This window comes from Pinus tabuliformis, chromosome 4_1 (genome assembly GCF_031772625.1).
Source record: "Pinus tabuliformis cultivar Carrire ecotype Pingquan chromosome 4_1, CPIR1, whole genome shotgun sequence".
NCBI classification, from domain to species: domain Eukaryota; kingdom Viridiplantae; phylum Streptophyta; class Pinopsida; order Pinales; family Pinaceae; genus Pinus; species Pinus tabuliformis.
The window spans coordinates 217,882,501-217,897,632 of NC_142303.1; the positions used below are offsets into that span (position 1 = coordinate 217,882,501).

A 15,132-nucleotide genomic window follows, 5' to 3' on the forward strand; every position below is an offset into this window, starting at 1 on the left:
TTGTGGAGGCCCTTTATTCTTGTGCCATCTATCATTTGGTCGAGGTTGGAACTTCTGTACTTGTGATCTTTCCATTTCCACCAATCTATTCTGCATGGCACTTATTTCCTTGGCATGGTTTGCTACTAACTTCGTTTGGTTGAGCTCCATATTCTTAATCATTTGCGTCAACTCCTTAATGGGATCACTTTCAACTTCTTTAACTTCTTTTCCCTTTGACTCATTCTTATGATGACCCCTAGTAAATTCCGAAATCTCAGACTTCACAGATGCTTTTCTACATTTTTCTAATTCGTCAACTAAATTCCGAGCAACCTTTAAATTATTAGGCTTAGCGCGTATTAGCTCATAAGAAGTATTAGTGTTGAAATTCTAATGTTCTATGTTGTAACGATCACTTATTACAAAACTTTTTTTTATGCTATAATATTAGGTAAGCAATTGTAGATAGCATAGTTTTAAAACTCGGATGCAGACTCGGAACTGATCGAGGGTCAACTTTGACTTGGACTCCAACTTGGTATCGACTCAGACTAGTTGATTCCAATGACTCAGTCTTTGTAAAAAGTACATTAAATATTTAATTTTAATGAAAAATTATATTTTTAAAGATTTTCATTCATGTTTCCGAACCCAAAGATTTGAATAATAGAGAGAAGACAACACTTGATCAAAGCATACTCATGAGTATATCTATTATATGAAAATGACACCAAGTGCATTGTCCAATGCATGTAATATATAGAGATCATAACAAAAACACATAACCAACGCTGCTCCAAAGATCACCCAAGAACCTCCTCAACGCTGCTCCAAAAACCAACTTCCTCTGCTCACAAACTCTTCAGAAATGCTCACATAAATGCAATGAGATAGTTGTGAGGAAATACGAGGGGGTTGGGTCACCTTTACAAGCGTGGGAGAAGGGTAGAGGGGCTAGGAAATAGTTTAAACAAAAAAAAAAGTGATTTCAAGTCCGCCCAACTCGCCTTTTTTCCTGTTGCCAAGACCGACCAATTTAATTTGGGCTCGGTTGGTTCGACTGGTCCATTACTGAACTAGCTGAATCGGTGACCAACTCGGCCGGTTCGGTAATGGACCGACTGCCGAATTGGATAATTGACCTAGTCAGTCCAGGCATGGGTATGGCTCGGTCAACTAAGCCGATTCCAAGTTAGACCGACCTAGTTTAAAACTATGCTAGATAGAACATAAATCAAATGTACAATAGAAGACAACCAAGAACAAAATGCGATAGAGAATTTAGGTCCAATGACGAGGGCAAAACCCACAAGGGGAACACCCAACTAGACTCTTTTTCTATTAGAAATCAATTGTTCAACAGAGATACAAAGTACAATGAGAGATCAAGAGAATGAGTGAGTTCACCCAAATCTGAACAAGCTATAGCATGAAGATCACTGGTAGCAGTATTAGATGCACACACTGAATCAACCTTTCCTTCGATTGACTCAACACTAAAACACTAAATCAAATCGCGATAAAATGAAAAAATCGCGTTTTTTTCCCTCTGCCGATAAAATCGCGATAATTAAACGAAAAAAATCGTGGTAAAAACGAAAAAATCGCGATAAAAACTTAAAAAATCGCCGGGGTCAAGACAGCGTAGTTTTATAACGTTTTTTCATCCAATTTTTTTTGAAAGAAACATATAATTTTTGAGTGGGACAGCTTAATGATCAAGTCTAGGCCCTAGTATGGATATGCTATTCATGGTAATGTTAAATTCTTAAAGTAAAAGTGACATTCTCCTTAATCTTCATTTTCATCCTTTTACTTAAATTTTTAACATTATCATAAAATGACTCAGGATGTTTGAGAGTGGTTCCAGCCTCATTGGATTTCATATGGAGAAAGTAGAATTTTAGATTTCATTTAAAATCCAGCAGACTTTTCAGTTTTTCAGGATTTCAGGATTGGGAGATTGTAATGTTTCTAGGTGACACCACCTGCCCGGGCTACCCCTACCACCAGTAGAAGACGTGGTCTACCTCCTATAGCTCCTACTTCTAGTTATTCAACGTCTAGAGCACATCAAACTCCACTGCCATCTCCACTAGCACAGGCACCAACATCTACATCTAGAGGGAAAGGGAAAGCTGTGGCATTTTATCGCAAGAGGGGCAGAGGAAATCAATAGGATTAAACTTTCATTTTATTGTATATGACATTATGACATGATGAGATACATTATCATATTTTTTGTTGATATTTTGAGGCTGAGTTGGGACTCAGGAGTCAGGACTTACTATTCAGGACATGATTCAATGTTATGTGTGATTTTAGCGCTAGAAATGATATTAAACATCTTATATATTAGTTTTTTTATCATATTTATGTGTCAATGTATTTATTTATGTTGTAGATGGTTTAAATATTAAAAAAATTGAAAAAATGAAAAAAAATGAATATTTTTGTACCAAACGTTTTTTTCCCGATTTTTTTCCGATAATTTCCCGATAATTCCAATTTTTTTCCGATTTTTTCCCCGCGCCGATTTAATCCCGATAACGATTAATGCAACATTGATTTATAGCTTATGCTTTTAAAAGAGTGTGTAACATATGCATTAAAAAGTGTGTAAGAGGAATCTTTTATGACATGATTTTGTTGAGTGTAAGAGAGTGGAAGAGGAATATGCCATGCCAATAATGAGAGTGTAAGAGAATATTATTGAGAGCCATGATTGAGTGTCTTGAAATTCCTTTTAATAATAATAATATCATAAAGAGGAGAATAATAATATTGATTGTAAAACATTAAGTCGAGATTGAACTGTTAGGATTGATTAATGATAAGAAGTGATTTTTCATCAACAATGCTTGATTACCAATTGATGCAAGGTGATTTATTATCTTGAGACTTTCTAATTTTAGACTTTGTATTTTTATAAATTCTATTTTTAGACTTTCTATTTTGAGAAATTCATCCATGAGCTGCCAAATTTTCAACACTCCCTCTCAGCTAGGGAGGAATTTCTTTTGGCAACAAAATATCCTCTACTTTCTCTACTCATCTCTGCTCTGTATCATCCGGAACAATGATGGCTCACTCTAATGAAGAATAATCATCATAAGGGAGCTCCGACTACCACCCTATATCCACGGACAATAGGGGAGATTAATCTACCACCATAAATATATGTCCGATCGACAATAGGCAGGATACCACTTCCCATGAGAGGTAAGGATCACACTATATCCTATTGTCTATTGATCTTCCCACCTTTACCCTCAAGACTCTGTTAGAAAATCGAAAAGGCAGAAAGATTTTCTTATTCTTGATAGTTACTTGTGATGTTTCTTATTATTATGATTTGTTAAAATTGGCAACTAGGGCCAAACTCCATGTGGGTCATCTTATTTATGGCAGCTGATATTTTTCTTGGATCCCTCTCATCGAGAGGTGTAGGATTGATCTAAAGATCATCCGATTCCAATAAGTATTTATGAAAATATGAATTTATTTTGATTATGGACAAATTGTCAAGTCGGCCAGCAACTTATGTAGGCTCAAGAAGCCCAAAAGTCATGTCTATTCAACTTAGTATGAATAGAAGAGGACTTGAAGTCATTTGACACATGCTCACTCTTGTGATCTCTCTTCAACCTGTTTTGGGTTTGATGAAGATGAGATCTAAAAGAGTACCCTAGGATATACGCTGACGTGAAGCCCTAAACACAATGAAGGTGAAGGTCTTATATGCAGCCCTAAATTACAGTCACGTGATGCCCTAGCCGCAGTGATGCTCCAGCCGCAGTTGCAGTGATGCCCTAGCCGCAGTAAGCCGTAGGCTTAACACGCAGAAAGCTTTGCATAAGGGAGCTGTAGTTAAGGGAGCCGTAGTCTCCGCAGTAAGGTATAGATTGCACTGTGGTGCAGTGATGGCACTCTCGGCATCCTGTGATGTTCTCGGATCTAGCAGTGTAGATCAGGCTCTGTGGTTCAAATATCTCCAAGACTCTGTTGAATTACAGTGGCACACTAATATACTTTGAGGCATGTGTTTGAATTACAGTGGCATGCTAATATACTCTTGAGGTACGCATTTGAATTTTAGTGGCACGCTAATGATCTCTAAGACATGCAATTTTGGAAGCTCATGGTTCATATATATCTAAGGTTCTAATCTCAGCAGCAAGGTCACTATATTCTCTGTGGCACAAAATTTATGTGGCTTAGATTTTCTCAATCTCTGGCATTGCATCACACTACAGTGGACTCGAATTGTATTCAGTATGGCTCGACTCACATTACAGTTATGAATATTTGTATGGTAGAGACATTGTTATATGACAAGGATTTTGATCAAAATATGTTACAGTGATATGTAATACAATTTATCCATGACAGAAATTTCAAATATGACAGTGACCTTAGTGCATAAAAGTGATCCTTAATATGACTGTATATGACAGTAACTTGGATGAGATACGTTTAGGAGCAACTGTCATCAGATTAGAAGTCAGAGGGCTAAGCTGCTACCTTGGGTCTAGGAATCTGGAACTATAGCCTAGCTGCTTTGCTAGGCTGCAAGCCACAACAAGCAGCTAAGGTTGATATACATATGGCTATATAATGAAGCAACAGAAGTATAGCAGTAGCATGATGATGATTGAGACAACATGATGCAGAATGATGCAGCATGATGGGCACATTAGTAAGGAGCAGCATGATGATGGGAGCAGATGGGAGCAGCTCAGTGACTAGGTGTAGCACAGTGACGGGTGCAACATGAGTACAAGCTGCAACACTATGTTAGGTGAAGCCGTCACCTTGGAGAATCAGTTGAAGCAGAATGTCTTCAACTGATCTCTTGTATCATCTTTATAGGAGATGATCTATGCTCATATCTAGATTCTAGATAAGTCAAAGTGTTGACTTCTATTGTAAATGTACTATCTCTCTTTCTCTGCTGAACTTTGAAGAACATAAAAGAAGAATTGACCCCTTTCCAACAACTTTGACTAGGCAGTAGCTTTCGGCAACAAACAAACTTGGAAGACTTCGATTTCCCAATCTAGACATGAAACAGAGACAGAGAGGCACCAAAATTTTGATTTTTCTTTTCTCCTTAGACTTCCCCAAACTCGCATTCACTTCGGCTTCCTGGCAACAAACTTCGCACTTTTCTGAGCTACAAGAGATATCAAACTTCTTGTGAGAGAGTGATGCTCCAAATGACTTCGATGTGCTTGTATTTATAGGCTCCATGTGAGGTCGAATAGGGTCCTTAGGCTGACTTGATCTCCTTCTAGGTCGACATGGTGTGGAGGATACAAGTACAATGGAAGATCTTAAACTATATAAACCATGAAGAGATTTAGGCACCGCATTGACATGGACTAAATTCTTGACTAGGGAAATCTATCCATTGATCTCTCAACAATTTAGGCAGTGCAATGCCATGGGCTAGATTCCTGACTAGGACAATCTAGCCATTGGTCTCTCAACAATTTAGGCACTGCAATGCCATGGACTAGATTCCTGACTAGGGCAATCTATCCATGTTGGAGTAAGATGGACTCAAGCTTTCAACCTTTCTAGATACTATCAGGCTTACTAGCTAACCATCAACCTAGAAATCCGGGTGTGTATCCAAAATAGAGCTCAATAACCAACACCACCTTTCCAACTTCGGGACTCAGACGTCAACACAAAGTTCCGACCAGATGTCTTCCCAGTCAATGCTTCACTCACAAAGCCTCAACACCCCTTGATCCAGTAGATCAAGGATGACCAATCTCTCCTAATCAAACTGATTGGTAACCAACATGCTATCAAAACCTTCGAGAGATTCACTTGTACAAACACAACCCCAATCAATAATATACTTTCACATGTACATAATCAAATACAAACCTCCAGGGTCGTTCTAGATGTTGCTCCTCAACTCAGTAGGACTATCAACCGAATCTTTGACAAAAGATTCCTCAATTATATACTTTTCTTTCCTACTTCTCATGCAACAACATATCCTCCGAAATTCATTCTTCAATCAAAACCAAGCTATGCCCTCCCTCTCAACCAGGGAGCATCTTATTATCCAGACTCCCTCTTAATCTTAGAGAGATCTCTTCTATTCATGCTTCCTCAGGGAGATCAACTTCTTTTCGTCATCGGAGAATCTTTCGTGGCTTCTAACCATTTCATCAGAGTTATCCTCATCATGCTGAGCATCTTCACCATATTGAAGATTGTGTACCTGCACAACTTAGATAGCAAGTACAACCAAATCTATAGAAGCATGAAGTTAGCCATATCAGAATCACGGAAGCATTTCAACTTTATACATATCAGATACCCAAACAAGAGACATATACTCTTCAACAACTTTCTAGGGACGTTGTCATAAACCCTAACTACTTCATAACAACTTTCATCTTATCTAGGGTTTTAATGTTTCTTCCAAAGGTATGACATACCTTGCTACAACATATAGCAAACCCTAGAAATCAACAGAAATCAACAGTTTTTATTGTAGACAAAATACCATAATTCTTGAAATAGAGAAGTTAATGGCTTCTCATTTTAACTTCAAAATATTCACTCAAGGGAGGAAGCTCAAACTACATGTGAAACATTGGTTAGGAAACTCTACATGATATATTTTTGAAATTCTGTAACATCATACCTTTTTAAATTTTCAAAAGGAGACAAGGCTGCTGTGTCTCCCCTTCTTTTCACAAATAAAGGCTGTTTTAATTGGAAATCACATTTTTTCCCATCTTCTTTCATTAAGCTTATTTACTATATATAATATATTGATAACGTTACAATGTTCACTTTTTGTGCTGCTAGGAGACCCAAAAGTCATTTTGATACATCTAAGCTCCTTTGTTACCTTGTTTGTTTTCAGCTTGTATCATAATAGAAGCACTATTTCATGATTATGTTAATATGTTTATTTATATACAATAAGAAGAGTATAACGTTGAAAATAATGTACAACACTCCTATGACTTATTCATGTCTGATGAAATAAGACTTCTTTATGCAGTGCAGTCGAGTCGAAAACTCCAAACTCACATGCTTTGTCTCATGACACAACTTCTGAAACGACCCTGTGGGAAAGGTTAGGAAAAGCTGTGGCATTGGATATTGAATCAAGTGAGTTTTCCTGGGATACACTTATATCTTTGCATCATACAGAACACAAGAACAGCACAGAACATTCGGAGGATGAATTGAACAAACCCTTAGAGGTATAAGGCCTTTTTAATTCTCTTTGTTGTTCAGCTGAGAAATGGTTGTCTGTATCATATTGCTAGCAAATTGTCTGCAGTAAAATAGTAAATACATGTATTTGCAATTAAACCTGTCATGTTAGTTGGTGGAAGAAAAAAGAGTAGATGAGGATGAATATGGCTTGAGGATGTTGGAAATGTTCTTTTTGATGCCATCTTGGGCTTCTTATTTGCTGATGGGTATACTATGTGATACAATCTACTCAGTTTTCTTGAATAAATTTCAAGGCCTATATGGGTCATTTTTGATATTTTGGCCTGGGTGTTTAATAATATTTTAGCTCATTCTGAGTTATCGAAGTTAGCTGGATCATCCTTCAGGGATGCCATATAATGCAACCAATTATCAGGCACATCTAGAACATTGCCTCGGTGATTGCTATTGTAGTGCACCATACCAGTGTCACAGCCCTATGGCTACCGCGACTTCCCTTTTCTCCGTCATCATGCGTATATTGTGCCAAAAGAAGCAAGGTGCTCTGGATCTCTGGTGGGGGCTGGTACTTTTCGTGTGTCCACTGTCTTTTTGCAATGTTCTTATCCACATTAAACTGCTGGCCATCTACACACACATACACATAGATTCATTTTAGACATGGATCTATTAAGTGCCAAGAGGTTCACACCTCAAGAATTTTTATCCCTCTCTGTGCTTAATGGATCCAGGATTAAGATGGATTTATGCCAGTTGTAATACCTTGAGTTGCTGGTACATTTTCCATTTCATTTGAATTTTGATATGCTGACATAAGATCTAGAGTGGAATACTTCATGAACTTAAAATGTACTGTTATAATCTGGTCTTTACTTGTCATAATGACTGGTTTATGTCTTTTCTGTACATCCCTGTTTTTTATCAGTATTTATTTTTTTCTTTTATATTATTCATATGCTGTTATGGTTTTTGTATGAGTTACTTTGGATTAAAGAGAAACAATGAATACTAATAGATACTAGAATCGTATCTGTACAGGTTACAGTTAATTCAGGTGGAGTTGTTTTCTTTGCACTGTTTGAAGTTACTGAAGGAAACTCCAGTTATTCACAGGAAGGGGTAGCTGTTATGAAGTTCTCTTCCTCAAGAATGGCCACTCAATCTGAGCGTTTGGGCTATGAATTTGCTAAACGTTTTGGAGTCCAAACACCTCAAGTATGAATGCTCTTTCTTTTGAACTCATTGTTAGAGGTGAATCATTTTTCTACATATCAGGTTGTCCTGCATTTGCTTCTTTATAGCTTATAATTCCTTATTTTCCTTTTTATACTCTATTTTCCTTATTCCCTTTCCTCTGGGCGTTGTCTGTATTTCACTGTAATTATATCTACATCTTATAGCTTTCCGATTTGCATCCACCTTTGAGGGGGCGGCAATGAGGCTGGGATTTTTCACTTCTTTTTAATTTTTTTTCCCTTTTCAAAATGCATCCTTTTTTTATTATCCTTCAGACCAAGGGAATTGGTAACTGAGTAGAATCATGCCCAGGGGACATAGGTTCAATCCACTGGGCTGCCACTATAAGCTCCAGCTTTTCACGCAAAGCCTGAAATCACTCACCAAGGTTATGCAGGATTCAAACCAAGGTGGGCAGACAGCATTAACACCATTGATCCCAACCAATTGGTCTGCTTCTGACAGGCTTTTGCAAATGCATCTTAGAACAGTAAATAAATTATCATTGGATGAGCATGTGGTGATTTTTGGGTTCCTCCAAACGTCCTTAAATGTTTGTAAGAAATATAATCTACCAATAGAGAGGCAGATGACAGCTTTTGGCATATCTTTGCAGGAGTAAGGCAGAAACTCCTAGCAATAGCAACATCTATTGTCTAAGAAATTCAAATGGGGAATGTTTATATTGTTTTATCCAACCAAGACACTTATGCACTTTTATTGCAAATATGTTTTGATATTGAACAAGTGCTTCAATGTTGATGCTCTCCCTTGTTCTTGGGTATATATTTGTTCTCTGGTTTAGAGGCTTTTGAAGTTACATGGAACAAAGTGAGTATTTGTGTTTGCAAATGTAGCTTAAGACATCCACCTAATTTTAATCCTCTGATTTGTTTCTTGTTAATCACCCAAATTTTTCCCTTGAGAAATGGCCTCAAGGAGTTATGAACAGACAGTTGAAGGAAGGTCACTCTTATCACTTTCTCGGAGTGACCTTTGTGCTTCCACTTTGTATTCAACACTATTGTAGTCTGCAGTTCCTTTGACCTATTATATTGTTAGTAATTGGAGATTAATAAAATTGTCTTATCTATCATGATACAATCGCTCTTTAAATCTTAGAGTCATACTTTTCGAACTCAAGGGGATTATCCCTATCAAATTTTTAAAATCAGTGAACAATATTACAATGATAATGTTTGATTTTTGTGTGACCGGTGCCATAGTCCACTTGGGTGATGTGAAAGAAGAATAAAGAATCAGAAATGAATAGAATATATCAGTAGGGTAATCACACAAATGGATCTTATCGATACAAGAATTTCAAACTTGATTCTAGAAATTCCTGAGAGCAATCAAACAGTACAGTCATACACTTGAGCATTCATCATAGATAAAAGAGAAGACGATTTCATTCTTCATTAATTAGTGTGAAGCCTAGTCTTGGGATCCTTTCTTTAAAGTTTAGACAACTCCTGGAGATAGGAAAATTTCACAGTAGCATTATACAAGGATTGGAGCCATGTGAACACCTGAATGGTGATTAGACACTGAACCATGAGAGGAAGAATAGAAGAGTAAATGGTGGAGAGAAGAAAACTGGAGATATACTGATGGATTGCTCCTGCTTGCTTCTGTAATTCCAAATCTGAAAGCCTTGGATTATTTGTGGTATACTTTTCGAAAGGAGGTTATGTTTCTGATATAACATGACATGCAAGCCTTTACCAATTCGAAGAAAATCTTGTCAAAAATAGGAAAAGAATGAAGGCCAAAGAATAGCTCTAAAAGCGGTGCTGGTATACTGTAAATATAAGCTGATACTGTAGAAATTTAAAGATCTGTAGCCCCAACCCAGTTTCAAAGGTTTTGCATGTTGTTTAATGCCCACAGCCCCAAATGTTAGCTGATATAAAAACTCTTTGCAAATTATTTTGGAACACTTCAGGCCACTTCTACACTTTTCATTTTTCCAGCTGATAGAAAACAAAATAGGAATAAGTATTCACAATTTTTTAGACAGTTATTTTTGGTCAAACTTGACCCTGGAAAAACCCACAAAGGGAAAACCAGTGATAAGGAGGGTTTTATTCTTTTGCTTTTCTCAGAGAAATATGTACAGTATGAACTACAAAAACTGAGGTACTTATCTCCCTAGAAATTCGGGACACAGTTTGCAACAAGTCTGGACTTCTGCCTTGTAACTCGGGCCACTGTCCAAAGTGCTATCAGCCTCCTCTGTCCAGGTTTCTTTGCTCAGAAATTTGAGCCACTAGACTGATTTTTCTGCCCGTAATTTCAGTGCTGTGTATCTCTGCCAGCTCCTTGTAAATCTAGCCACTGCACAGCATTAAATACCTTTGATTTGGTCCCACTGGAAGCACACTTTCAGTCTTGAGTTTGCAGCATGAGACTGACTGCATCTCATAGCATTTTGGCCTGTTTTCTCACTGTTAAACTCAAGCTAAAATCTCCAGACTTTGCAGACCTAAACCACCTTGAAATGTGTGCTGGAAACTTCTAGAAACTTGTCCCGAAATTTTCAGGCTCCCTGGAAACTCGGCCCGAGATTTTTGGGCTCATTAGGAACTCGACCCTAAATTTTCGGGCTCCCTAGAAACTTGGCCCTAAATTTTTGTGCCCCTTAGAAACTTGACCCGGGGGTGATTTCTCTCACTAGCATATTTCCCTTGTAGCAGCCACTACTCTCTTACAGCAAACCTGCAATCTCTGCTTCAAAGTCTCCTCTTCCTCCTTGCTCCTCTTCTCCAAAATGCTCATGAGGACTAGAATAAGCTCTCTACCTTTTTCCTCTCTTTTTATAGTTCTCATTAGATAGGTGACCCTAACCCTTTTGATCAAGGGCTGAGATCTAGATCTATGGTGGAGATCATTCCCTCACTTCACCCCCTTTTCATATGGTTTCCCTCATTAATGACTCCCTAGTCACTTTACAACTTTATTTTTATACCTTGTACTTAAAATTATAAAGTGACTTTAATATTAAAAGTACCTAGTACATAAAGTACCACGTGAAGTGACTTTATAATGACTTTAATATAATTCGTAAAATTACATGCTAAAAAGGTGTTATAAAGTGTTTTCCTAGGCAAAAAGGAAAATGCACTAGGAAACACCTCCTTGGTACCTTTTTCTCTAACATATATGTCTCTTGCAAAAGCATTTTACATATCCTCAAGTGTAGCACTGGTATACTCTCGAAGATGTTGCTTATCTGCTCCAAAAATAGCTTGTATGACTAAAAAATAGTGCAGGTCCATTCATAAAATAGGTGGGTTTGTTTCTCAGAAAACACCAAGTATGAGTCTGACCCCATGTGGAGCACTCCCCCTAGGCTGAATTTAGAACAAGTATGAAAACAAATGAGTTATCCTCAAATGGTATGGACACCCTCTACCTACTGAAAATAGTACATAAATCAAACTACCTCATTAGATTGTCTCAACTGATATGGAAGGTTAAACATAGTGCCAAGCTTGATCTAGAACATGTTAAACTTGTCCTCCAAGGCAAGGCCTCGCCTAGGGCATATTTCTTTGGGAAAAGTGACAAAAATATCCTCAAAAACGGCACCCTATTGCTCATGTTTGCGTGCACTTGCTTGATGATAAAGCAACGTTTGAATTCTGAAAATAGATGTGCTTTGTCTAAGAATTAATTCGGGTCTTTATAAAAGCACATCATTGACTGGTTCAATAGCTCGTCCAAGTTGCTAACTCATCCACATTGTCATCCAAGAATAGTACCTACATGCATGAGTTCCATGCTTCCAAATATAGTAGTATCCATAAATAACCCTTACCTCCAAAAATAATAGTGACCTTGTCTAGAATTAGAAACTTTGAGAAATAGTTGTTATTCCAGAAATAAACATCCTCATAATCATCCAAAAATAGTATGTGTGCATGAATGGCCTGCTTCCAAATATAGTAGTATCCATAAATAGCGCTTACCTCCAAAAATAACAATGACATCATCTAAAAATAGAAACTTTGATAAATAGAAGTTCCACTTTTCCAAAACATGCATGTTGCTTTCCTAAAAATAGACATGTCTACTAATAGAAGAGTTTGAAAGTAGAAGCGTTTAAAATGAATAGTATGCTACAAATATCAACACAACCTTAGGAAGACATTTGGAACCACACATGTTGAAGGCATTGCATGCATGCATGTAATGAAAACCCTACTCCACCATATGTAACTCTCACTCTCTGCCTGTAATGATATCTTGCACTAGGAACAGTGAGGGTGATAACATATTGTATTGAAGATTTGTTGGCTTGAGAGTTTATGCTTCTTTCCTAGCATTGTTCTATATTTGATTTTTTCCAACATTTGGTGTAACTGCAAATTATTTCGATGCTTGCTTTAGAATATGCCATCTCAATGAAATTAAATATGCTAAATGATACATTATTGATGCCCCCATCCCATCAACTAAAAAGAGATGAAAGAAGTTAGTTTTAACTTTTTTAATCGTAAATTAATCTGTTGTTTTTGGTGAAGGCCATTGTGTTTAATTAATGGGCCATTTTTTGGTGCAGGCTAGAGTTATTCATAATTCCAGTGCTGAGTGGCAGAGTATCAAGGATGCTGCTGAGAAAGCAAGAAATATGGCAAGTGCAGAGGGAGATGAGTTGGGCACAACAACGTGTACTGAATTGCTAGAAGCCCTTGAATTGAGTCGTTGCTTATTACTTATGGGGTAAGTTAGCTCTTAATAAATTATCCCTCTAGTATTTGGATATTAAAGTAATATTCCACTAAGTTTCTAGGATGCAGGAACATGGAAAAGTGTTCGGGGGACATTTAGAGGTCCCCCACAAATTTTAGGGATCATCACAAGGAACTTTGGGGTGCCCAACATAGAGGAAAAAATGAAATTGAAATATATGAAAACATAAATGTAAATGTGATTTTGGGTGGGCATAGAGCAGTTTATATGAAGTGTAACTAGGATTTAGAGGGTAGACACTTTAGGTTTTGGATTTTTTCTTTTAGTTTATCATTATTTTTCTATTTTTACCTCTATGGTGCAATTTTTTGGGAAGGAAACATCTAGAAGTACGCTTTTTTAGGGTTTTTGTGGGTATCCCTCTTGTCATTAGGGCATTTCCATGTGTGTTTCTTGTACTACTTTTAAAAAGGGAACTTGGCAAAACATCCCCATTTTACTACTTGTGTCCTAGGAGGGTGGGAGCATGCTCCCCACCCTTGGGAACATACTCTCACCCTCGGAACATGCCCATGTGTAAAAGTGGATTATAGAGATTGTTTAATGTCCTTTAAGGATTTTGATGGCATCTAGCAAAGAAGACTTGTAACTGGATTTTTCCATAATTGTATTGATTTAAAATACAGTATAATACAATTATACAAAACAGTCTCTATTGTCTTTTGCATAGACAAGCTGGTTAGATCAGATATCCATATGGTTTTCCGCTTTATTACTTCTTTTTTAGGGTTGTAACAATCATATGGAAACAGTCATAAAGGATTCATAGAGTACTGTTGATGATAGATGTTTTATGTTAGTTTTAATTAAGCTAAGGTTATATGAGTCTAACAAGCTAATTTTGGACCAACTATTGGAAGTTCTGACAAATGCCCCAACATCATCAAACAGTACCGTGGTTCATTATTTTGGGTAGTTGTATTCATCAAGGAAGCAAATGTCATATTATGCCACAAATCAGTCAACATCATACATCATTTTTGGCCAAAAATTGTAGTAGCTGTAGCCTGTTACCCACCAAAAGTGGGGATCCATAGGAGAGCTCCTTTCCTAGTTATCTTCTTTAGCTGACAACCGACAGCCCTTGAGAGCCACCCATAGCTGAGTGATGTGCCGCTTTATCTCCGCTCATTGCATTAGTTATATGTATCCTCGCCCATTTGTTGAGAGCATATGTTAGAAGGTGGGAAATCTGACCCAAAAGGGATGTTTTTCATTGTGCAATGGGGTGCTTATGCTTTTTTTTCATTGGGCATGGATTATTGGGTGACTTGGAAGGAGGAAGGGCTTTGATTGTGGTTTTGTTCTCTCACCTTAATGGGGGGTTAATCACCAATCCTAGTCTTGTGGGATTTCCCCTATTGGCCTGTGGCTTTAGGAAGGGCACTACTTGGGAAACCCATTTTGGTAGCGTGGTCCAGTATTTTTGTTCCACATTTTTCACCCCTCTCCGCACATTACAAGCCTTATTTCATCATATTCCTTCTTTGGGTCCACAAGGCATTGGCACACCCCCTCCCCTTGCCCACACATTTCGTTCGGGCCTAAAAATGTTGCCCTGGAGGTTGATGTAGCAAAAAAGAAAAAGGTTAAAAGCATATCATGGCCACAAGCAAGACAGAAAAGAAAGTAATATTATAAGATGCAAAAAGGTAGCTATGCTAAGTTGCAGGAAACATTGCCCAGGGGTCCGTTTCCGGTCGGAAACGAAAAAGAAACGAGGAAACTCGTACCGCACGGCCTGGAAACTCGTTTTCAACTATACTGACCTGTTTTCCACTGGGGAAATGTGGCCAGTACGGCTGGAAACAAGTTTCCAAACCGTACGACGGAGTTTCCTGTTAACACTTGGACATTTTATTTTATTTTATTTTTAAATTTTTTTGCTTCTAATTTTTTATTGGGCGACTAAAATATCTTCTGGAGCTTCTAGAT

The 15,132-nt window shown here is 37.6% G+C and overlaps 1 pseudogene across 1 annotated transcript in view; it reads left to right on the plus strand.

Moving 5' to 3' along the window:
- LOC149175016 (dual specificity protein phosphatase PHS1-like) overlaps window positions 1–15,132 on the plus strand; it is an 84,596-nt pseudogene that overhangs the window by 13,782 nt on the left and 55,682 nt on the right. Inside the window, exons 4-6 of the transcript XR_016257957.1 lie at window positions 7,022–7,226; window positions 8,242–8,418; window positions 13,007–13,167. The product of XR_016257957.1 is annotated as a dual specificity protein phosphatase PHS1-like (transcript). The remainder of the gene's footprint in view (window positions 1–7,021; window positions 7,227–8,241; window positions 8,419–13,006; window positions 13,168–15,132) is intronic.